This window comes from Mesocricetus auratus, unplaced genomic scaffold (assembly GCF_017639785.1).
Source record: "Mesocricetus auratus isolate SY011 unplaced genomic scaffold, BCM_Maur_2.0 Super-Scaffold_100020, whole genome shotgun sequence".
In the NCBI taxonomy this organism is placed as follows: domain Eukaryota; kingdom Metazoa; phylum Chordata; class Mammalia; order Rodentia; family Cricetidae; genus Mesocricetus; species Mesocricetus auratus.
Window position 1 is genome coordinate 1,225,432 of NW_024429201.1, and position 26,897 is coordinate 1,252,328.

Here is a 26,897-nt window from a genome sequence, read left to right on the forward strand (position 1 = left end):
CCATGCTGTGAGTCTCTATCTTTTTATTGGGGATTTGAGATTATTGATGTTGAGAGATTTCAGTGAGTAGTATTTGTTGATTCCTGTTACTTTGTTGTTGGGGTGGTGGTCCTCATGGTGTTGGGGTGTGTGTGTGTGTGTGTGTGTGTGTGTGTGTATGTGTGCTCTTTTTCCCTTTTTGATTTCCTTTTCTGGGATTATTTATTCCTTATATTTTAATGGGTTTGATTAACCTCTTCAGGTTGGAGTTTTCCTTCTAGTTCCTTCTGCAGGGATGGATTTGTACATAGATATTGCTTGAATTTGGTTTAATCATGGAATATCCTGTTTTCTTCATCAGCAGTGATTGAAAGTTTTGCTGATTATAGTCACCTGTGGTTCCTTAGAGTTTGTAGAATATTTATCCAGGCCCTACTTCCTTTTAGAGTTTCCATTGAGAAATCAGGTGTTATTCTAATAGATACAACATTATATGTTACTTTGTCATTTTACCTTTCAGCTTTAATATTCTTTATTTGTTCTGTATGTTTAGTGTTTTGATTATTATGTACTAAGAGAAATTTCTGCTCTGGTCCCAATCTATTTGGTGTTCTGTAAGTTTCTTCTACCTTGCTAGGCATCTCCTTCATTAGGTTGTGGAATTTTTCTGACTGTGTTGAAAATATAACCTGTGCCTTTGACTTGGGGTAATTCTCCTTCCCCTATTCTTACTATTCATAGATTTGGTTTTTTCATAGTATCCAAGATTTCCTGGCTGCTTTGTGCCAGGATTTTTTTGGGGGGATTTAATATTTTCTTTGACCAAAGTATTCATTTATTTTATTGTCTTCAGTGCCTGAGATTCCTTCTTCCATCTGTTGGTGAGGCTTGCCTCTGAGATTCCTGTTCAAGTTCCTAAATTTTTCATTTCAAGATTGTCTTTAGTTTGGGTTTTCCTTATTGATTCTATTTCCATTTTAGGTTTTGAATGGTTTTATTCATTTCTGACTATTTGTTTTTGCTTTCATAGAGTTCTTTAAAGGATTTATTCATTTCTTCTTTTGGGGCCACTACCATACTCATAAAGCTATTTTAAGGTATTTGTCTTGTGCTTCAGCTATATTATAATATTCAGAACCTACTGTGTTAGGGTTATTGGGCTTTAGTGGAGAAAAACTGTCTTGGCTATTATTTACTGTGTATTTTACACTCATGTCTAGGCATCTGTGTTTGTGATCATTGTAAGTCTAGGTTCTGGCATTTGCTTGTTTTTCCTTTGTTGAGTGGGTGTTTTGTCCTTGCTTTTTGTTGTCCTCTCTGGTTCTCACAAGAGTGTGGTGGTTGTGTCTTGTCTTGTAGGGAATTCTTCTGCAATCCTGCCAATTGTGACCACTGGGCATTCCAGGTAAAATGTGTTTCTAGTTATTGGAAGCTGACACTTAGGAATGGGAATGGACTAGAAGAGTGTGGTGAGGAGTCCAGGCAGGGTGTTCCACCAGGATCTGCTTAGTTCTCTGGGTATAGGGTCAGAGCATGTAAAGAGGTCAGCAACAGTTTTTAGTCAATATTCATAAACATGCTGTTTTTGCAATGTATTTACCAAGAGCTTGTCTACAGAACAATTTAATACATCAACTCTTGTTGTACTAAACTTGATACTTATTTTTATTTTCTTTCCTATTTGTCTTACCTCTGATATAATATTTTTTTCCTTATTTGGGGGACTTTACTTTCCTTCAGTATATAATTCCACTATTTTACAATTTCTCTTATGATTTTGTCAAAGCAAAGCTATTTATTACTTTTTAATTATAAGAATTTAGTGTGTAGACTACCTTTTCTTTGAAATTTTTTGCAACCTTAGTTTCCAGTGTATAATGATATATAATCTTTGAGAATAATGTGTATTTTCTTGTTGTTTGATATAGAATTTTTCTATATGTACACTAGATTTTTCTTCTTGATTGTTCTGATTATATCTTTGCTGACTTTGTATTTAACATAATAAGTATATTTAGTCATCAATTATTGAAATTCATTTCTTTGTTTCTCATCATAATTCTGTCAAGTTTGTTCATAGATCCAGAGTATGTCTTACTGTGTAGTAAATATTTTAATTTTATGACCACTTTTTTATCCTTTGCATTTCTAATTATGTTTTTTTTAATAAAAATAATATACTCTCCTTCATAAAAATGGTATATATTAAAGAATTAGGGCTTGCCCAAGGACAAGTATAACCACTGTCTTGGTTCCTGAGATGTACTCTCTAAACCCTTGAGATAATTGTGAGGATATTTTTGTTTTTTATGTGAATTCTGTGAACAGCACCTCATTCTTTATTCTAATGAGACATTTGTTGTGTTCACTTAACCACATCATAGAAGGAGCAGAGCTGTGGATTTAATTTAAGATATGGACAATTAATCAATGAACCACACCTATACAATGAGGCTCCTTCAGAGCTTCTGGACATTGAGGCTGTGGTGAACTTCCAGTGTTTGTCACATATTAATGCTTCAGGGTTACTTGTATTTGGAACTGTGTATCTTTCCTGTAACTAACCCTAGCTATGGGTATAATGATGAGGGTATAAATGCTTTAGGTAAGTTTGCATCTTCTAGCAATTTATGAAAACTATGTGTGCTTTGGGAAACTCTTAAAACTTATTGGTTTTTAGAAGACTTAAAGATTTGGCAGTCTAGGGACTGTGTCTTCATATAGTTTGACTTCTACTCTGCTGGTTATTACATTTTCTGGTTGTATTCTTTTTATTTTATTACAAATTTGATTCATTTTAACTATGACTTTTTACCTTTGCTGGTTTGTAATTTATATACTCGTTTTAAATTCCCATATTGTAACCTCTATTCCTTTCAGATATTTACCTAACTTATAAAATTTCCCAATCATCCTTTAAAAAACAGTAAGACTTCTACTGCAGCAGGGACTTCTACTTTCTCATATCTGATGTGGCTAATCATTTTTCTTAATTTGTTCAATTATAGTTTCATCAATTTTATTTTTCTTTTCAAAGAATCACTTTTTGTTGATTTGGCCTGTTTTATATTGTTTTCTGATATTATCTGTATCGTTCCCTTCATTTTCCTTTTGTTAAGTTGATTTTCTGTTTTCTAGCTATTTTCTTAAGATGGTAGCTTAGATCATTAATTTAAGTGTTTTTAAAAGTAACAACAACATACAATGCTATAAACATACCTCTAAAAGAGTACTTTATCACAGTCCAGAAAATTCCATCTGTTGCATTTTAGTCAAACATTATTAATATTGTTGATTCTTCTTTGACTCGAAAATCCTTTAGGAGAAGCTCATTTGTAAGTTGCTGTCATTTATTTCTAATTAAATTATGCTGTGATTTAAGATCATAGTTTTATAATTTAATTTTTAATATAATATTGTAATTAGCTTGAGAACTTCATACAGGCATATAATATACTTTAATAATAGTCCCCCTTTCCTCTCCCTAAATCCTACCAAATTCACCCCACATTCTCTCAACTTCATATTCTCTCTGTCTTTGGCTTTGGTTTCTGTAACCCACAGAGGCCAATTTGTGCTGGCATATGTCCATGGGAGTGAGACCATACATGGGAGCAAAATTAATTTAACATGAACTGCATCACTGACTCTGCAGTCCATAGCAGCCATCTACTGACAGTATCTCCCTAGCTGGAAATGTAAGCTTGCGAACCCCTTTTTGCTCCATACAGGGGTGTTGTGTCACTTGACCTGGCATAGGTCTTGTGTTAGCAACCACAGTTGCTGTGAGTTCATGAGTGTTATGTCCAGATGTCACTATTTCACAATAGTGCCCTCCCAACATCTGGCTCCTACATTCTTTCAGTCTCTTCTTCCATAATAGATTTCTGTATATCCTTTTCCAGAACCTTGTGGAAAGGAGTGTGATAGAGATTCCAAAGATGCTTGTTTTCTGCAGTTTGAACAGTTCTAAGGCTATCGAAGAGGGAGGAAGCACAGTTCTTAATGGAGGAGACTAGAACACAAGTGATTTGAAAGAAGTATGGAAGCAGGGGGAAGGGCATGGGAGAGTAGGAAGAAAAGGGATTGGGGAAAGGACTAACATTAAGGATGTTTGAATAGGACTAACAGAAACTTATGATATGAACTTGTTAAGTATGTAAGTACACACATAGAGTATAAATTGGCATTATACTACATAGGTGATTATGCTACTCCAAGAAGCCATAGTTGCCCAAAACAAAATGAAACAAAAACAAATAAATAAACAAACAACCCCTAATGCCAGGTATGGAATATCTCTCCTTGAGTTGATGGTCAGAGATGTTCTGTAGGCTCACCAAACAATACAGACTACTTGTCTTGTTCTTGTCTGTTTGCTAGAATTTGATGATAAGGCCCTATTGCTGAAGATATCATACACTTTAGTCACAGGATATGGGGATCCACCCTAGCACTGATTAGGAATTTTCCTTCCTTGTGGTTATCCATCGTAGTATCAGAAAGTGTTATACAGCAGTTGGGAGAGAACCATCACCTATCGAAAGTCTTACCCAGTTGTAAACACTGTGTGGTACAGTAAAGACCCGCCTGGTAAGATATGCTCATTGGAACAATAGTGACATGAATGCTATGGTAAACCCAAGCAATTTTTTATTAAATTCAAGGTCCACTCCACATGAGGAAATGCTTACCTGTATTGTAAATCTGATCAAAAACTCATGGCCAGGAAGCTTGTAGTCCCCAAGGGTGATCCTAATACTATTATTTTGCTAAATATACACTCTATCAAATAACTTCCAAATGTGTATCTCTGTACTAAGAGTTTAGTGAAGCTCTCACTCTTCCTTGTGGATGCTCTTTTGTGCGGTGTATGGGAGTTAATTCAGAAACTCAAAACTGGTTAAAAAACAAAACAACTTTTGTTCTTTTAGGTCTATTTAGAAAGTTTATTGCTTTGCATTTTATTGAGCTCTGAATTTCTTAGCTATGATATTTTTCTCCTCCATGTGCAACTCCGTTTAACATTTCAGACACCGCATGTCTGGCATGTCAGTGACAAGATATTGCCTCAGTGTCTACATATCCAAGAAAGTATCTGTTCTCTGACTTTGAAGGATAAATTTCAATAGCTCCAGCTTTATGGTTTTAACTATCAGCGTTTCACTCTTCCATTCTTGTGTGCATGGTTTCTGTATGGAGTCTCTTATTTTGTTTCTGCCTCTTCCTCTTCCCTTTCCTCCTCTTTTTACTTCTCCTTCAAGATACTACTCCATTTTGTTTTCTTTGAAATTTTTCAGTTTATTTTTCTTTTTACATTTATATGAGTTTCCTGGGACCACTGTAACAAGTCACCATAAACTGGGCAAGTTAAAGCAACAGAAACATGTTTCCTCACAGTTATGGCCACCAGAAGTCCCAAATCAAGGAGTCAGCAAGACTGTATTCTGTGCAAAGGCCTCAGGGAGGCGTTTTCCTTTTTGTCTGCCAGTTTATGGGGGCTGCTGGCAATCTGTGGTCCCTTGGCTTATGTGCACGTTGCTCTAATTTCTGCTTCTCTGTTCATTTTCTTTTTCCCCTCTGTTTCTGTTCTCAAATCAGCTCTTTTCTTATCAGGAAAAGATTTAGGGGCCACCCTAAGTCCAAGATGATCTCAGCCTGTGATCCTTAATTTAATTACTCATGCAAAGACAAGTTCCAGGAGTTCAGATTTGGATATGGCTTTTGAGTGGCCACTATTCAGTGCACAAGAGCATTCCACTTTGGGACATTTCTTTTGGTATTTCTCTATGATCGCACATACTTCCTTCTGACCATGTTCAGTCCACTGCTGGACCATCAAAAGCATTCTTTCTTTAGTTTGCTTTCCAGTGCTTTGTTTTAATTTTAAATTAAGTTTTTATCTCTCTGATTATATTACCATTTGTTCTTGTGTATTGTCTACTTGTACCGTTTTCCATTAACATATTAACTTATTACCCAGCATATTAATCATTTTAAACTCCCTGAGAACTTAAAATCTGTGTCATTTGAGGCCAGTTGCAATGTTTGCCTTGCATACTCATGCTGCAGCTTTTTGTTTTTGTTTGTTTTTTGTGTTTTCTTTTTTGCTTTTCAGTACACCTTATGAATTTATCTTTATGAAAGCCAGGCATGATGTTCCAAACAATTAGAACTGAGGCATATGGGCCTTAGTGTGCGGTTTTATTTTAACCTGGCTACAAAACCGGTCATATTTAATATTTGCTATACTTGAAGGAATCCAATTTTGCAAGTTCTCTCATGTTTTCATTGTTCACAATCTTGTCTTTGGGTTTCTTTGAATAGTCCTTGTCCTGGAGTTTACACTTCTTAGTTCTTTCACCTAAAAATCTGTTTCATTGGAGCCCTGTGGCTGTGGGGTATAGTGGGAGGTAAGGAAGGAAATCTACAATTTTATGATTTATCATCTGGTTTTGCTCTGTAATCTCAGATGCCTCCCTGCCTCTCTTTGGATGAGACAAGAAAACTGGAGGATGCAGAGTTGGAGAAAAGCCTTCTCTCTAGGTGGCATATGCACTGGTAAAATTATTCCCTGGCAAGTAGGATGAGTAAAAAGAAGAGTCTTAGCATATTTCATAGTAATTAATCTATTCTTTGGTCACAGTTGGGTCTCCAAAAGGCATTTTCATCTCATCATTGTAAGAAACATGTGGGTAAACGTCAAACTCAAGATCTCTCCTCCACAAGACTGGCTTTCAAAAATTTCTCATTCTCAAGCTGTTCTAAATCTCATCTTCAGAAAATCATCACAGTGGCCATTTGACTATCCATTCCTTCTATGGGTTTTATTTTTAGATGATGGATGTCAGGTTGGACTCTGTAGATTTTCTCTCCAGTTTGGAGTTAGTAATCTTCCTAAGCAACAGCCATCTGAAGCTAGAGAGGTTTGACGCTTCTCACTGTTGAGCATTTTCTTGCTGTGGGGACATTTGTGAAATACTATTTTATGTGGACTGTTTATGTTGCCTTTTGCTGTACACCATTCTGAGTCCCCTAGTGTTCGTGTTACTTTCCTTTTTCAGAATTCCCCTCAAACGGAGCATCTCTGACATTCTTCAGAGGGAGTTGCCTCATACTTGCTGGCATAACTGAAATAGGAAGTCCAATATTGTTTGTTTAAAATTCATTGCATGGTTTCACCACGAGACCCGGTGCTTACTGGGAGAGAGTGTCTTCCTCCTGTTAGAGCCGTCTAATTGCCATTAGAGGTTGGTCAGGTCATTGGTTGGCAATGCCTTGGGGGTTTTTCATTATACTGTTATTTCCCCCCATATGTCAGTTAGCGGGAGAAATCCCAAGGTGGATGCAGAGCCTTAGTCTTGCTGTCTTGTTTGTTTTCCTCTACCTTTTCATTTCTTGGCTCTGTCTTTTTAGGCAATTGTTTTGTTTATCAACCCATTTGGCTTATTACTTGTGCTTTTTGCAATATGCTTTTTTATTTTGCAACATCTTTCAGATTTCATACACTTCCAGAGGTTGTCTGCTGCCTTCTTGTGTAAAGATTTAACTGGTAAATGGTGTTCTTAACATTTCTAATTCATCTCAATTTTCAGAAAGCCTTGCCTGTTCAGACAATAGAAGCGATCTCTCATGCTTTTGCTTCTCTCAGAAAAGTTATTTGGGGTGCTGGAGGTATGGATCACTCATTAAAAGCACTTACTGCTCTTCCAGAGCACATGGGTTCAGTACCCAGCATACACTTGGGGTCTCACAACCACTTGTAACTCCAGTTCCAGAGTAATCCAACACCCTCTTCTGGCGTGTGTATGGTTCACATACATACACTCTGAAATAAAAGCTTTGATTGTTTGTCTGCTGTTCAGTGCTTTGGTTTACAATCTGGGCCAGAGGATTTCTAATTCTCTTAGTCTGCTATACTCATAGACATTTACCTTGCTCTGGGCACTGGGTTTGCTCTAATTGCAGTTCACTCACTTCCAGCCTCCAAAGTTTGACTGGCATCCTTGAAGTCTTTGGTGTAATAACATCCTGAGAGTCTCCCTGTAGTAACTGGTCCCTGTACTGATGTAGAATCTAGAATTTTGGAGTTTTCTTGTTCCCTGTCAAGAGCTACTTGGTTTTACTCTCTTACCTCTCTAGTGGATCCCGGGGAGGAAGACTTTCCTGACTTCTTTTTTTTATGTTGTTGTTTTTTGTTTTCTGGTTTTTTTTTTCCACAAACAGAATGTTTTACATCTACCTTATTGTGAATGGAGGGAACACTTGATTTTTCTTTGGGCTGGGGAAATAGAAAGCTTCCTGTTCACAGACCCAGCATTCCAAGGCTTTTACTCTGTAAGAGGGAGGAGTCCACTGAAGTCTTATAGTCTTATGCCAATGTGCTTCCTCTCTGGTTCACTTTGTTTTCAGTTTTTTTCCATGAGTAACCAACCAGTCATCTAGTTGAATCTCATGGAAGAACATTTGCAAATGAAGTTCTTTAGCCCCAGTGATATTTTATACTTAAAGAGACATGTTAGTTGAAGTTAATTTTTAAACTGGTGTGTAATTTCTCTCTTTGAAACTCTGAAAGCAGGATTCTACCATGTTTTAGCTGCTACTGTGCTGTGGACGAGAAAGCTGTCATGCTCCACAATGAATACACTTTCTCTATGTTGTTTAAAGTGTGCTGTCTCTATTCTCCAGCGGTGTTCACTCCTGTTTCACTGTTTGGTGTGGACTTCATTCCTTTGTCCTTGCTGGTTTCATGTTCCCTGTATTTTGCCTTTGGAATTCCTACCAGACACAATTGGATCTTTTCTTGGATCCTTTTCATCACTGAATCTTGAAGTCCTACTTTAAAGTTTTATTTAGTTCGCTAGATTTTTTTTTCACAAATGTCCACATATTTTCTGTTCATGCATTTGAGTTGAACCATGACCTACCTTTCAAATGAGATACCATGAGCCTGCTCTTTGAGCATCATGCTTTTTTCATTTCTTAAAATCGTTCTTCCAAGGACAGAATAAAGTACGCAAGTCATGAAAGAGGATACAAAGTTAATTGTCTTTCTAGTTTCCATTCTGTCAAAGAGCTTTCACTTTTGGTGGTGGATGAGTGCATAAAAATATATTTGATAGTAAAGTGTAAAATCCAATGTGAAGTTCCACAGCTTCAGAATGGCTACTCTAACTTTATAGAAATTGGTTAATTTTGGTGTATTTATTTTATTTGTGTTTTTTAACACAATCATTTTAGAAATTCTTCTTAAAAGGTGAGTTTCATACTTCTAATATTTTACATGAAATTTTAATTGTCTTTTTGATTATTTACAATACTAACATACCCATAGTATGTTCATATGATATAGTGTCCATTTTCAGCCCCAGTATAACATATGTGCTCTGTCCATCTTCTTGGGCTTCCCATGGCATCTTACCATAGAATTAGCAGTTTAAGCAGCAGGCATTCATCTTCTCCCAGTTCTGGAGGCCAGACATCTGAGACCACAGCACCAGGTGGCCCAGGCTATTAGTTGGACTCCCAGGTTCTAGCCTTCCCATTGTTTCTCTGGACTTTACATAGAGATAGAGGCATCTCCATATAATCAGAATTATCATTTCTGGTACTGATAAGACCGGTACTCACTGGCTGTCATTTAAGATAAATTACCTATTAAAGCCCCAACTCGGCTCAGATTGGGCCTTCAACATACAGGTTTTAAGGAATAAGATTAGGTCCTTAACTTGTATTTTTCTCGTTTCCTTTCTTAGTTGCAGGGCTTGACTTGAGAAAGCCCATTCCAGTGACATGTGCTGGGAGTTAGAGCCACTCTTAAGTAGGATCCCTCCACTCTTCTCTAGGCAAAATCAGTTCTCTGCAAGTCTGTTGTTCAGCGTTAACCATAGTCCTGAGATAAGCAACGGAGGGAGACAAAGACACTGGACTCTGGATGCCTTTGGGTACAAACAGGCTTCCTACTGTGATGCGGGTTCCCAGTGTTTAGGCTGCTTGCTGAGATTCACATTCCCAGCATTGTGATGCCGCTCCTGTTAACTCTGACGGTATTCTCATCTAGGAAAAACAAGACCAAAACACCAAATTGTGTACGTGATAAGCATCCTTAGATTTGTATGTGCACATTTTTAAAAGTGTTCCAGGATGTTCCCGATTCTCTCCCAGTGTGTTGACTTCTTGGTTTGGTCCTTCTTGTAAACTAAGACAGAAGAATGCATGATATCAAGCTGTTCCTTCAGAACTTGTGTGTGACAAAGGTGCTGCTGGAGAATAGATAAACTATCAGGTGCTTCTTACAAAACAGAGGAAGTACAGGTTTTGAATAAAGGGTACTGTGATCATGTTTTTGTGAATGCAGCCCGAGAATTACATGAGCTTAAAGTTTTTTTGTTTGTTTGTTTGTTTTAAATCCAAACAACATTTTCTCTCTCTAGATCATAAACCTATCATGTTTAATCTGCAGTGAACTTATAACTTTGTTTGTGATTTGGCACGCATGTCAAAAAGGTAGAGAATTCAAATGTATATAGGAAACAGAATGCTTAATTTACAGCTTACTCTCAGAACCTTTTGTCTGTGATGGACTGAAATTAACCAGGGTTGTTTGATGTTTCTTTATTGCTTTATGTACTTACGTAGTTATAAATGCAACTTTTTTGTTTTACTTCTACATTTTTAGGTTTGCAAAAGAACTTAACAACAGGAGTAAATAATATTTGACATAAAAGAATGGAACATGGGAGGATTCAAAGTTTGTAACTCTAGTATGTAATATGTAAAGCTCAGTTATGTTTTTATCCAGTATTCCTCAATTTGTCTATAAAAATACGCTGTAGAAAAGTAGGTACACATGTAAATTTTATTTAAATACAGTAATTTTAAAGATTTCATCGAATCTGTTTGTTCTCTGCCTATCCCTCTGCCCATGAGTACACACACTTTTTTGTTGTTTTGTTTTTAAATTTAGTTTTCAAGACAGGGTCTCTCTGTGTATCTCTGGCTGTCCTGGAACTCACTCTATAGACCAAGCTGGCCTTGAACTCACAGAGATCCACCTGTCACTGTCTCATGAGTTCTGGGATTAAAAGTGTGTGCCACCATGCCCGATATACTTATTTATTAATGTGACACCATTTGAAAATTAGTGGCAGAGGTATTTGATGGTCTACCTCTAAGTAAAGTGTGCATTTTCTAATTAAGGGCATTCTCTTTAGAAAGTAAACAATTTCCAATTAAAAATTATACCCAGTCCATATGAAAATTTCTTCATTGCACTTAATGGTCCTTTATTGATTTATAAAAAATCTTTTATTTTCTATCAAGGACCCCATTAATAAACACACATTGTACGTAGCAATTCTGTCTTTTTGATAAATTTTCTTTTCCTGTGACACTCTTTTTGACAGTTACTTAGCTGAGGTTTGCTTGTAACAGGTCAACTGTTGCTTCATCTTATTTAATTTTTTTTCCCTGTCGCTATTATTTAACTTGTTTCTCTGTTTATTGCAATGGAGTTGGAGGGTATTGATTAGATTCAGCTTAAGTATTTTTGGTAGTGATACTTCAGGAACAGCTTTTATATCATACTGCATAATATTACTTGAAAAAATATTAAGGTGTCTACCATTACGGAAGTTAAGAAGGCAAGTTTTTCATCATTTGTAAGTGTCTTGGGGTGGTTTTACTTAGGATTCAAGTTTGTTCTTTCCTAGCAATGTTTTTATTGGCAATTATAGAATGCTTTGATGATTCTTGCCTAAATAATGAACCAACTTCTAATCCCTATTAGGATCAGAATCAAATCCTATGTCCCTTAATGGATAAAACTAGGCTATCTCCTGGTCAATAGCAAGGATATTTGATGCCTTCTTCTGTTCCTAGTCTTATACACTAAGGAGATGCAAAATACAGCTTGCCCACTTAAGAACCTTGATGTGTGTACCTGCATGGTTTTCAATTTCTTTTTATTACACACACACACACACACACACACACACACACACGTTTGTTTGTGAATTAGTACTAGGAAATCAATTTATATTTATTTGGTCTCATTGTTAGGTCTGTGTATATAAAGCCAGGAGACACATAAGAAAATAAAGTGGAATAGGAAGAAAAAGTCGATCTTATTAAGAAGGACTCTGGATTGGAAACAAAAGTTCTTATCAACAGTTGTTACTTTTTGTTTGACAAGGACAGTGCTCTTATGGAAGTTAATTTTTCAGATTCAGAAAACCTGTTTATGAAACAATTTTGATAGAAGCATCTGATTGGGCAAGGAGCTAAGCAGAAACAGTTTTTAAGTGCTTCTCAGGCTTCTGTCTTGCAAGCTCAAACTAAATCATCTTGAAATGATTAGTTCTTTTAATAAAAGTCATGACTATAAAAATGGTATTTCTTTTATTTTCATAAATTGGATCTAAATTATTTACACAAATGAGTTTTGATTTCTCTACCGTTTTGAACCTCTTCAACGTTGAAACATTTTCATTGTTTTGAAGATGAACTTTATTTTTGAAAAACAATTGGAATTTGTGAACTAAGCTTGGTGACTAAGAACCATGAAATAAACAAAATAATAACAAATTTGGTAACAACAGAATATTTTCGCTGAAAGTACACAAAATACGGCAGTGGATAAAGGACCAATTATTGTGTCATAGTTCACAACTATTTACAAATATCAAATGCTCATGGTTTTTATCATTTATTGGTTTACTATTTATTTAATAATCATATAAGACAGGCATTATATTTTCATTATGACTGTTGGAAAAGTTGAAAAAGCTTTGTTATATAGGTTTGCCTCAGTTCTTTCTCCTGTCTGTTCCTGTTCATATCACCTTTATCTTTTTAATTATGTTATTCTTGCTCACAAACATCCTGTTTGTGAACATGACTCATGGCTTAAGCCCAAGTTGTATCCATGAGAGCATTATATAACTCGTGCCCAGGATTTAACATTTCACATTGACTTCTTTCTGCCAATCAGGATCACGGTCTTATTTTTCCCTTCATTGTAGAGTAGTCACTAATTCATTAATTATACATTTATTAAGTACCTGTTACACACAAGACAATATAATAAAATATGAAAATGATGGTGAGATCTTTCTTAATCCAAAGGAGTATAGGCTAATTGTCAGGGCTTCCAAGTAATAAGCAATAATTTAATACAATATGGTAAAGTACAAATATATTCTAGTGCTTAGACAACTCCATAGCTGATAAATATTCAATCTACGGTTGTTAGTCAATGCTATTTCCTCTTTCCATTCCAAAAATAAAATAAAGTTGATGTTGTGGCGTGTCATCAACCACTCTCCACCTTCTGTTCCCTCATTAAAGTAGGGTCTCTCACTTAAGGCCAGAGCTCACTGATTGAGCTAGTTAACCTAGCCAATTTGCTCCAGGCATTCCCTGCCTTCACCTCCAGAGCACTGGTATTACAGGGGGCTGCTAGGCACACCTGCCATTCCTATAGGTACTCAAGATTTGAACTCTGGTCCTCACACTCATGTGGAAATTGCTTTACCCATTCTCAATACTGTATTTCTATAGTTTGTTTAAAAATTAGACATCTTAAACTACTTGACTCCCTCAGCTGACAATCACCCAGCTTTTAAAAAATCTGAACATTTTCTCTCTCTGGAATATAAGGGTATCCTGTGAAGAGAGTGGGGTCATTTTCATTTTTCTCTGGTTACTCTGTGAGAACTAGAGATGTCACTTTTCATGTGAGAATCCACTTACTGTAGGAAGTGTCAAAACATTCAAAAGTGAATAGAACTTTACTTGATCTGAGAGAGCAAAGAAACTATCCCTGAGCTGTTCCTTTATTTGGGGATATGATTTGAGTTACAAGTCCTAAGGGAACTATTTGCTTAGTTTTTTGTTTGTTTGTGTTTCTTGTTTTGTTTTCTATTAGATTGTATTTTGATATTTTTTAACTTGTGGCTTGAGTAGATTCCATGAGATTACAAGATACATACACTTTTTTTTCTTACTCATTGGTAAAATGTCAAGCATACTATTAGAACATTAGAAACATTATTAGTTTGTAAAACATCTTTAGAAATGGGAATCCCATTTTTTTTCCACTGTGGCCTCTGAGCATATGCTCTTAACTTTCTTTGGTATATGATAAAGACATAAATGATCTACTGATAACTATTTGCTCCAAACCTACCTGATTCCTGGATGTTTAAAAATTACTGGTCAGGAGACCCTGGTGTGTCGTGCCCCACGCCCTCCCCCTCTGCCAGGAGCAGCTGTCTCCTCCTTTACCTGTTTGCCTTTGTGTCTGTCTGTCTGTCTGTCTGTCACTCTGTCTTTCAATTAAGAGAGTTTGTCTTAACTCCAGAACTCAGCCTCCTGAGGACACAGACACCCAACACTCCCCACCCTGTTACGCATGGCTGGTTACTTGCCCTCCCAAAGGCTACGTCCCTCCTCCACCTCCTTACTCCGTGACAGCTGGATAGCCAGAGCAAACCCTGCATCCTGGACCTTGATAGTCTCCAGTGCTTGCCCTGGTACCTACCTCTGAGCCTGTCTTCATTCTCTTCCCCTCTCTGGGCCCTGTAGCCCTAGGATCTCCTGTTCCCTCCATGTGACTGTCAGGGTTGCCTTCTGTCCTACAATTCCTAGGGTAGATTAATTAATTAGTTAGTTAGTTAATTATTCAACCAAGCAAGATGAAATTTTGATTCATCAGAAGGTTGAATGAATGGAAACTTTCTTAGGATGGAAGACCTGTAATAGGCTTTAGCTAGGTTCTGGGACTGAACAGCATGTGGGATCAGGCTGTTGAAGAGAACAACTGTTGTGGCTGTCTGTGTATCTGTGCTGTGGTGCCTGCTGGCAGCTTCCTGTCCACCTCACAAACCCTGGGACCAGATGGTGCTCCACGTCCTCTGTCCCTCTGGCCTTTGGGAGATGTTAGTATAGGCTGTACCTGGGTTAGTGGCTATGCGCTACAGACCTGTCCTCTCTTATTCCTTTATAAATTCTCCTTCCTGGATGCTGATCGCCAGAATGTCCTTGAGTGGTAGGGCTTTGCTGGACTTTGTGGCCGTGGTACAGACACCAACTCTGAGGTGAAGACTAAGGGAGAATCTTGAAGTGTGGGCTGCATCATCAAGGAGTAGCCCTCACAGGTGCTCTAGACTGTGAGGTAGGGAGCCGTGTTTCTCACTGATTATGTGTTTTTTAAGAAGCAAAGAGGTGCTGGGATCTCTCCCATGACTAGTTGGAAGCCACCGCAGGATGAGGAGACCATCACCTCAAACAGAATTCAAGATGCTTACGTGTCTTGTGCTTTTGTTCCTGAAAAGAAGGAACTGATAAGGACTAAAACAAAGGGGATGGCAACAGCTGGGCTAGAGTTGCCCATCCCTTAATCTATACTATTTTTATTAAAGGGAAAATCCCTTGAGTCAAAAAGGAAGAAAGAAAGAAAGATTATAGAAGGAAAGGTCAAATCAGCATTGAGCTACCACTGTCATCTGAAAAATGGTCCACACACCCTCTATCACAGTTTCCTCAGTTGTCAAACACATGCAGTACAAATTTAGCCCTGATATCAAAGGTCCCCTTAGTCTCCAGACTTTTGCTGTTTTAGCAATGTTGATCTTTTTTTCACTTAAAAAAATAATCTTTTCTCCATCTTTATTAAGATCAACATCCAGCTCTCTTATGACGATGAGCAAGATAAATGCAGGCAGCGCCGTTACTGTCCTATTCAGTGAAGAGATGCAACATGGTCATCTACATGTCAACATCGGTCTCACAAAACCACGGAAGGCTTAGAGTTGGGTAGTTATTATCAAAGCAGACTTCAAGGGGGAAATAAGTCAAGGGTGGGAATTTCAGGAACCATGTTCTCAACATATTCCAGACTAGCAAACTGAATCAAAGAAGTCGGGGCCATTCCAGGCCCCCACAGGAGCCAGGGTCACTCCCACAGGTATTCAAACCCAAGCAGGAAATTGTCACCAGGTGGCGCCAAACTTCAGCTTAGTTTGAGCTGAAGTTGAGTCATGGTGTGTGTGTGTGTGTGTGTGTGTGTGTGTGTGTGTGTGTGTGTATGTTAGTTCCCTATATCATTTTTGGAGATTTTAATTTTATTTTTTATTTTGAGTTATCTATCACTATCACTTTATGAGCAAATGCTGGTAAGTATTGACAACTCCTTCTTGGTCCAGTTGGGTAAAATTGAGAACCTTCAGTGTTGTTCAAACTAAGCCTTTCTACTATTTTTTTTTGGTCTTGTTTTCTTCCTTCCGAGCACTCATATTCATTCACTTGGAAAGACCAACTATTTGTTAAGTTTCCATCTCCCCATGCCTTTGCCAATCCTCTTCTTTTGTCTGGGATGCATTTCCGGCCACAGTCTTTGTGTTCTAGATCTAATTAAAGCCTTTTCTCTGGAAAAGGTCAAACCTGTAGTCATCGACTCCCGGAAGTGTCACCTTCTGTGAACCTCCTTGGATCGCTTCCACCTTTTCAAAAGGCAGAGTTAGTAGTCTGTGCTCTCTCGTCTTCCAAAGCACCCAGTTCATGTTTGTTATAGTTATCGTACTACAATTTCTTTATTGCATTTGTCAGTTCTCTACTTAGTAGGAAGGCCATGCAAGCATAGGAACAAGCTAGACTGTCCCTCTTTGCATCATCTTTGACTGATGTCACACTGGTCTCACATTATGCCTTTCAACATAGGAAATGGTAGTTTATGAGAGTATATATATCTTACTTCTTTGATCTAGTAAATTTAAATAAATGAAAGCAGACAAGCATCAAAAGAAGATAATCATCATCTTCCTATAAAGGAAATAATGTTTTGAAAATATGTTTGAGCATTGTGTTCTTTGTATCATCTGACTGTACCAATAGCAAAATATTCATAAGCATTACAACATGTTCATATACTAGTGGTTCACAATGGTGTGTGTGTGTGTGTGTGTGTGTGTGTATGTGTGCATGTGTGTGTTCTTTTTAGATTTTGGAGACTAATATGACAAGACAGCTATATAGCTATATGTAATAAATAATTTTCTTTCCTAAGTGATGATCTTTGCATATGAGGGAATAACATGTAAGTATTTCTGGATCTACATTCCTCCTAGTTTTCATACCTACATAGATTATCATTAAATAGCAACTGGTACACAGTTCTTCATTGACACCTAAAGTACTGCAGCTAAGATGCAGTCTATCCGGCGGGCTGGAGAGATGGCTCAGAGGTTAAGAGCACTGACTGCTCTTCCAGAGGTCATGAGTTCAATTCCCAGCAACCACATGGTGGCTCACAACCATCGACAATGAGGTCTGGTGCCCTCTTCTGGAGTGCAGACATACATGGAGGCAGGATATTGTATTAATAATAAGTAAATAAATCTTTAAAGAAAGAAGATGCAGTTTATCTAATGAGACAATAAAGAAACATAATATAGAAACTTTAGGTGAACCTCATGCTTATTACTGGCAAAGTAGTAAACAGAGTTCCTCTCCTTCCACGGTTGCTGAGTTGCTCTGACACACAGAGTAATAGGTCATCTTGATTTACTCACTTTATGAGATGCGTTAACAAATATGAAAAATAGTGAGAGGAAAAAACCCCAAGTGGCACATATGATTATAAACCATAAACTGAAAAATCCTTCCATGGAAATGCAATCTGATCTTACAATCCCACACCAGTAACTTAGTTCTTAGACCTCTTCTATGCTCCTGTGAAATGCTTTGGAGATGCTCTCAAATCCCTTCTGCTTTTGATCTGGTCTGGGATCCTATTTTGGCAGTTAGAGGACTTGGAGTATCCCACAGGGACTGTTTGCTTTCTTATCTAATCTTTAGTGCATCTAACAGCAAAACAGGCCACTTGGTGATATCACACTGCCAGAAGAAGGTTGTCTGAGGATACACCACTCCTGTCACTTTTAGTATGCAGTTGGGTAAATAACTGGAGGCATCTCCAACAATTGACTGCACTGTGTATTTATAATCTCTCTGCAGTTCCATTTTCCATCTCTCCTGCAATGATAGGGTCCAGCTTAAGATCCAACAACTGTTTTCTGAATAGGATTGGCCTTCTGTTTGGGCAGCACAAATTAAGAAGACTAACAAAAGCAAACTTGATGTTTTTTTGTTTTGTTTTTTAATTATCCACTACCTCCTCACTTGTGAAATACTTGGCACAGTTCACTTGGCCCAAACTTTTCACCTGTTTCTTCTTTTATCATTGCCTCAGTCCCTTGTAAAAGTAACTCTAAAGAAAAAAGACCCATTGCCATGCTGTATCCCCTTTGATCACACATGAGTTGTTTGGTTAAAGCTTCATACCCCACAAGCCTGTGCTAAATAAGCATTAAAGTACCCATGAGGCCCCTCAATTTGTAAAAGCGCTGATACCAATTTGGGAACTGGTGGGTTCCCTGGGTTACTTCAAACAGGAGTTCCTTCTTGGCAGGCTCAGGCACCTGCTAACAAACCAGAACCACTCAGTAGGTTGCTAGCAATGCTCAGAAAGAAAATTAATTTGTCGACTATGCCAGAAGCTTTAGAAACCATTACACAATCTCAAGAAAGGAGGAATGGAGGAATGAAGCGGCGAGTAGACATTGATGGCTGCAGGAGCACCTGGCTCCAATAACAAACTGGAGCATTTTCAATTGACAGGAAACAGGGACATGGCATAAGAACAATGACTTGATTTACTTTTGGGCAATGGACAAATTATGCTGCTCTATGATGCCAATCACATGAGCTCCATGACTCCTCCTGCTGTGAGGGCAGCAGGTGCCCAGGGACAAGGTAGTGGTGTCTTCTAAGTCTTTTTGTCACAGTTCAGGGGTGATTCCCAGATACAAATGCTCAGCAGGGGTTAGTTTAGTGTTAGGTTTCTGCCAATCAGTGATAACATAAAGTGAGAAACCCCATAACCTGTATATACAAGGAAGGATAATCCATCTAAAGGGCTGCATATTCTTCTGAGAGTAGTTATTTAAAATGTGGATGAGATGCCATATCTTTATGGCATCATAGAGAAAACAGAATATAGACAGCAGCTTTTCCTTGTCAAGCAAAGAGTCCTTGCTGCTTTCAATTGAGTCTTTGTCAAATTAGATTGATTTGGAATTTCTGAGAATATAATACTGAATTTTTTAAATTTCTTGATAGTTGGTTTAAGTTTCTATCAGGCCTCTGTTATAAGTTTTTTTCAAGCTTTTGTTGAAAATGGTCTGCAGTTACATGCTTCAGGGGCACATAGACAGAGAAGTCACAGCACAGATAAAGTCCCTTTTCCCAGCACCTTTTTCAACCTGAGGGTGTGCACTAGTATGAGCAAGCATATCTGTTCTTTTTTTCTCTCTTAAAATTTAGTTTACTGATCAAAACTTACTGTCACATCTTTGACTTCTTTGAGTATAGGGATGCTAGTGGTACATGTATGTGTGAGTGTATGTGGTACGTGAGTTCTTTAGGGTTGGGGCAAAGGTTGAGGTCAGGTGTCCTCATTGGTCACTGTCCAGTACGCCTGAGGTCTGCATCTCCTCGACACTGGGTTTGTATACAATGCCGCAGTGTCTAGCTTTTGACATATTTTATGGGGTTCTGGTCTCAGGTCCTCATGCTTGTACATTAAACACATTGCCAAGTGCACCATCTTTCTGGTCTCTTTATTTATTTAAGACGAGTTTGAACATTAGTTCTTTTATATAAATTAATTTATATAAATTATATCTTCTTACAATTAATATATTATAGAAAACTACCCATTCAAGCACTTACCTATGGAAGATAATGTCTTAAATTTGTAATCTCCTCTATTTCTGGTATAACTCATATTTTGCCATTGGTCAGGAAAAAAGAAAAATTATAATTTAATATAGGAGAAAGATGAAATGGGGGAAACTAAGGGATTGTGGTATGTAAACATAGGGCAGGGTAAGTCATGAAGGAGAACAATTTTCTCACTTAGTGAATAACTTAATTTTCAGGATGCATGCTGTCCCAGGGAACAGGCCTCCTGATATTAACTCCTTGTATGACTTTTAATTCTGTTTCTGCTTGGGTACCTTCAGTGACCTAAAGAGTTGTAGATAACCACCCTATATTCTAAAACAGCAAATCTTAGTCCATAGCTAAAGTTATATTATGTTCAATATATCTACCCATATTTTACCAATTTCTTGCTGTTATCTTCTATATCAGCATAACACAGATTCCATGTCTCTTTGATATAATGTTTATTCAAGTAGATTTGAATACAAATTTCATGTTCCCTCTAAACTATTTCTACATATTTCAAATATATTTGAATTTTTTTAACTCTTGGAAAATGTCTTCATGCATTCTAAATAGACTACTTGATACAAGGTAGCAACTATATTTTGGTAATAATAAATGCTGTATGTCATCAAAATTACTGTGGGTGTCAAACACACTGAAAAAAGATAACGTCAGAAGCTTTCTGACTAATGACGCAGGTCTTCACTCAACTTGTTAAAGTCTTTACTTATACACACCTGCTTGCAGTTATTGTGGGAAGACCACAGACAAACGATTAAGCTTGAGATGTTTCAGGCAAACTATGCTAGTTCTTACTGTAAAAAAAGAAAAAAAAAGAAGGGACCTTTCTGAGTCATTGCAGTCTTGGAATGTAATACCAAACAAATGAGAACCAGACCACAAATAGTGGGGCCAAGTACATCATTACTGAGTGAGTAATGTGAACAACTTGCATAAACTGTGGCCGAAACTGAGTTTTTAGCAGACAACCATAACCTTTTGATTGCATCAAGAACAGTTAAAAGCTCTTTAATCTGCATGGTGTTCTTCAGGAAAGAAAAATTCATCAATCCAATTCATAATCTCGGAGAACTGTGATTCTTCAATAGGAGTCAACCCTGTTTTTCGGACTCTTTTCCTAGTTAGCAACAAAAGCAATCACAGAGAATTAGTTGAGGCCCACGTATGTTTCTTCTATCCATCAAAAGAGGGGAAGCATTTTTTTTTACAGGTAACAGGGTCTTTCCCTCCCTTCCCAGTGCCAGGTGATGGGCTCCTCGAAAGGGTCAGATAGCAGAACACTATAAGTTTCACTTTTGAGTCGTTGTATGATATACTGTGTTCTCAGCTTTCAGGAAATAGATTTTCATTTATGTCAAGATCATTTCTTAATTCTGATGAGTCACATGTGCCGCAATCCCACTTCCTTGGGGTCTTCTAGCTTCTTCCAATCAACAAAAGGCCAAAATGTTTTTTCTAGAACACTCTTCCTTGCCCCTTGCTGGCCTTAACTTATATCAATCCTCTGTTTCAGCTTCCCAACCACCATGCCTAGATTTGTTTTTCCTTTTGGGCAGTCTGTGCTTTGGAAGCAAAATGTATTAAAAGCACCTTCTGTGACAAAGAATAAAACCCTTTCCTGCCTGGTTGCATTCACTTTCGTATTTCCTAACAGCTACTTGCTAGGGATTCCATAATATATTTTGTAATTTTTTGGCTGTCCTGAATTATTTACTGGGTATAAGTTTTACAAACATTGCATGCATTGGCGGTAACGTCAGTGCTGGAGAGTATAGTCCTTCTCCAGGCTGCAAATATGGAGGAACTTGTGGCCCTTTCCAAAGCGCTCTTGGGGACAGCAGATGTCAGCCTATTCGTTTCTCTGTGTTTGTGGATTGGTTTCGTAATCTCCTGGGTTCCAGAATTTCTTCTGATAGCTTTATGGAATGGATCAATGAGGATGACCTCAAAAAATTTATGTGGAATCTTCACCAGCCCAATAAAACTGCAGGACTCTCCAAGTCTCCCAGTGGCGTTCAGCTCTCTCCTCAGCTGCTTGACACCATGATCGACATGCTTGCTGTAAGTTGAACCCTTAGGAAACCGTGTTTGCTGTCACCACGGCAGATACGAATCCTGGGTATGACATAACTTTGCTTTGTCTTGTATGCCACCATTCCTGTTTTATCAGTCTGGGTGGTACAGGGAGCTCTTTGCTGTACAAAGAGCTGGCAGTATTGGCAGCAGGTGACCTCCAGAAGAAAGCGCATCAAGTCAGACCGTTTCTTTCTCCATAGCTCCTGAATGTATTGATATGCACACATCTTGGCTCACCTGATGGCTACCGCCAGAGGAAAGGAAGAAACCTTTCTATCTACATAATTGTAATTTTTCTCTTGCAAAAATGTCACACATTGTTTACACCTAAATAAAATATTTATGTTTGAAGTACTGCATATATTCAGAACACCTGTGTATGCACTAAGGATCACTAAATCCTGTCTCCTAGTTGGGTTGGGTTTAATATTTTGGGTACCATATTTATCTTAATTCATGTTTGAAGGAGAGTGTAATTTAGGTCTATGTTGTTTGGAAAGAAGTTTCTTCTAAAGAAGGAAAGTTTACAATTTTCTTGAGTAGCATCTGATATGTTTTAAAATGACATTTTTATATCCTTTTTGACTCTCTCTCCTTGTTTAGTGTATTTTCCACTGCTCTTTTTGGAACTATGCATCTACTCCAGACCCCCCATCAGAATCTTGATTTTAATAAGCTTGACATTAATAAGGCAATCTGTAGACACGTTTAAATGTAATCAAATATGTTTGCTCAATATCTAACATTGAAATAATTAAAGTCAATTATTCTTAACTGGTAATTCCTATTACCCTGGTCAACTTATATAATTTTAAAAAAATCAATCCTTTCCAATGTTAAGGTCCCTCTATTCTCAACTCTTGAAGAGGAAATGGACAGAACTCAACATAATTTCAATATGCATTAATAGAATCTTTTAAATAGCTTTCCTGTTTGTTCTTTGTCGTTCTGATTTACAGTTGTCCTGTTCTGTCCTCATCTGAAATTTAGTTAAAACAGAGCATCTTGATTGGCAGAATGGCTCAGTGACAAGGACGCCTCTTGCCCAGCCTGATGACCTGAGTTTCTTTCCCATGCAGTGGAAGGAGAAAACCAACAACTCAAAGTTGTCCTCTGATCTCTATACTTTGGCTATGGAGCATATAAGTAAGTCTACACACAAACTCACCTCCACATCAATAAATAAATGCAATTTAAAATTAGCAATATGCTCATCTTTTGCTATGTTAGTAATCCATTTCCTTAATCATTGCCATAAAATAAATGACTTGACAATTTAAGGGAAGGTAGCGCTTCAGGCTCATGGCTCCAGAGATTTTATTCTAGCATGGTGTGGAGGGCCTGATGGTGAACAGCATCTCATATCGTGTCAGTTAGGATTTAGAGAGATAATTTGAGCATAAACCTTTTCTTTAGTCCTTTAATCACATCAGAGCCCTTAGCCTATGGGATAGTATTACTCTTATTCAGGGATGGATTTACCCAGCTACTTAATCCTCACAGGAACAATCTCACAGACATGTTCAGTGGTACGTTTTAACAATACTTTTGGGAATTTTTAATCCACTCAATTTCCAATCTATATCAACCATCAAAGCTGCAACATCAATCTTTAACATCCTAGTCATCACAAATATTCCTCTAATCTTGTCTCTGACTCTTAAACTTTAACAAACCCTCTAGAGGCTGCAATCCATCTGATTTTCCTTTTTTTCCCCCATTCTTCTGATCACAGGTAACTTTTCTCCTTACTTGACCTGTTTTCCATTGTCAATCAATAATCACTCTTTCCACCCATCTTCAAAGCATTTCACTTTGAAATGTCTTGTATTGTTAGTTTCACATTACAAATTTATTTTTATTGGCTTAGCCAAACTCCCCATGTATTTGTCCATCAGTATAGCTGTAGGAAAAGAAAAGAATTGTTTTGCTGACCAAAATTTAAAGAACACTAACTTTCCATGAAAGTCTGTATTGCCTGATAATTTCTTTTTGTGTTCTTCTCTAGAACCAATTTTCTTCCATTCCTTCTCTACCCAAATCCAAAAATAATAACCACAGCACATTTTTTTCTTCTAGTGCTCTTGTGTTCCTGTTCTGACTCGTAGTTGATGACTTCACTTCTTACTTCCAGATTGAGTCTAGAAACAATAAGAAGAGGTCTCTTCCATATGCAAGTATATTCACTTTTCAACAAATGGGGGCTTGCTTCCAAATTAGAACATGAGAGAAGCACTGACTTCTAGAAAATAAGATTCATTTACTCAACATGTTACCTCTGCAGAGTAACCTTTTCCACTGTCTCTCATTATAAATTAGCACTAATGTTTCAAAGCTACTGTTGTGTTTCTAGCCTCCCATTTGTTGAAAGTCTGCCTTAAAGAGTTATATTTTCTTCCAACTTTGTTTTTGTTACATTCTTGGCAATGATGGATGATTATGCTTTTGTCCTCTCTACTAAAATTTTGTGGGGCTTTTTTGTCAAAGTCATCAATGATCTCTCTAATTATACACTATCAGTGCTCAAATGCATTTGCTTGATTTATCAGTGGTGTGGGTAAAAATCTTCCTGCTATTTCTTGAAGCCATTCTTTAAAGACATTTCAGGGTATCACTTTTCCCTGTGTCGCATACTTATTGGTTGTTCTAATTCAGTCTGCCTTTACTTGTTCCTTTTCTTTTCCTTGAGCTTTTAAATCGTGTGTGTTTCTGAGCTCAGTCACTGACCCTGTATTTTCTGTGTTTTCCCCTTGATGTTATCTTTCATCTTCAAATTGCTGTCTTCAGTCCTGACTCCTCTTCCATGCAGCTCCACTTCTACAGCTTGGTGCTGAAAAGTACATTCAAACTTAGTACACACACACACACACACACACACACACCCACACACACACACACACACACAGTCTAAGCATACTTCATCCTACAGCCTTCCACATTCCATTAGATGACAATTATAGTTGTTGAGCTCCCAAATTAAATTAAGTCACTATTGGCTTCCTCACTAGCAAGCCCTGTCAGCATTATTGTCAAAATGTACCCTAATTCTGACTTCTTTTTACTGTTATGTTCTTTCAACTCTCCAGTCTCTCATGTTCCATGGCAAAGGCTCTTGCCTACATTACCTATATCTGCCCTTGTTAACACAACTTCCAGTCTCTCAATAGTAGCCAAAGATGCTCTATAATCATATTGGAATTAATTTTTCTACTCTTCAAAAACCTCCAAAGTGCATACCACACTCAAAATTAAAGCCAAGTTCATTGCAATGGCCCTACATTATCTACATCTGACTTTTTTTCCTCACACAATTTCTACTGCTTCCTTTGGTTATTCATTCTAACTTAGCTACAGAAGTGTCTACCACGGGGCTTGGGCACCTCCTACTTTTTCTCTAGAAATATTTTTCTTCACAATTCTTTGGATGTTTTGATATCTCTATTTGCTTAATTTCTTTCCATTGACTTCATCACACAGATATCCAATCTCTTTTTTATTTCTGATTTACCTCCATTAACAGAATTCAACCCTTACAAGAAAAAGAATTTGGGGAAATTTTGCTCATTGTTGTATCTTTGTATTTGCTTAGTGCCAGACACTTTATGTGTACTAAACATGTCTTTAGAGTGTCAGATTGAATGGATGTATGAGTTTTCTAGCACTTTAGAACAAGTACATTTCAATATCCTCTCAAATGATAGGCTACTTAAGGATCTTTTTCTTTATGATCTCCTGAGTATAATTATTTAATGCTCTTTTGTAAGACTCAGCATAGATGTGCCATAGAGATCACCATTTTTATTCAAACTCTCATGTGAATTACATATTATTGTGTCATGAAAAATCCTGTCAATATAATTATGGATTTTTATAAGAACCTCACAAATACCCTTTTACCCAATGGGTACTTATTAAATATTTGAGCAGTAACTGACAACAGTAATTGAATCCACTTGAAATTAATTATTTTTTATCTTGAACATTTATCCTCCAGTTTGACAGCAAGGCAAGGCTGTTGTAATTTGTTTTGGGTTGTTATATACAAGTGTAGTGCCCCCTAGAGATCCCACATATATGTTAATTGATGATAAAATGGATAGTGCTCTTTCTGGCATCTGTTGTAGATTTTCAAGGAAATCTCCCTGGTATATTATCATAGAATTTATTAAATCTAGAAACATTTCCAAAACATATGTTTATAGTTTTGTATTTTGAACTGTTCCAAGAACAAATTCTCCTCACTGGTGTTCCAGTCTCCTGCCTATCTCCCCTCTAAACTATCTTACATGTATGCTGAATTACAGTTCCTCATCACAGCTCCAATCAACCCATTTTCTTCTGGAATACTGATGTTGATTTCCTACTAAATTTTCTTTTAAAGTACACATTACAGGTATTAACAAAATATCTCTAATTATTGAAAATGATTTGGAATGTCTTAGAAGATCTACACAGACTGGTATTCCTAGTAAGCTAAGGAATTCATGGATTTTCATTAACTTTGGTTGTAGTAAGCCATAAGATGACTATAATCGAGTTCAAGTGAAGAGTGTGGTTTAGGTTGGGTCATAGTAATATAACAGATCAGAAGATTTTTTTAGGAAATGTTTTTTATTAATAGTGATTTCAGTTTCAAGTGTCAAACTAAGCTTGCTCTGAAAAAGAATAGAACAGAATAGAATAGAGAGAACAGAAGAGAAGAGAATAAAGAAAAACAGAAAAGCAGAAGTCACTGAAGGCCCAGGATGACATTTCATCTTAAGAGTGGATACCACAGTCTGTCTTTCCAGACTTCTGAAGCAGGTTGCAGGAGGAATAAATGCTAAAATTAACCTTTTAAAATAAACATATAAGACAATTAATATAGGCATAGGGAAAAAGAAGTAGTGGTAGCTGAAAAGTATCTTATTACCCATGTTTGTCTTTTTTATTGATAGTAGAGGTACTGACTTTATAAGAACATGAATTTAAACCTTATGTTGAGATTATAAAAATGATGACTAACCTTTTAGAGACTTTTCAATAGAATA

The 26,897-nt window shown here is 37.2% G+C and overlaps 1 pseudogene; it reads right to left on the reverse strand.

Moving 5' to 3' along the window:
* Window positions 1-21,547: 21,547 nt before the first annotated feature.
* On the reverse strand, window positions 21,548-22,094 carry LOC110343303 (annotated as a pseudogene).
* Between the last annotated feature and the right edge of the window lie 4,803 nt (window positions 22,095-26,897).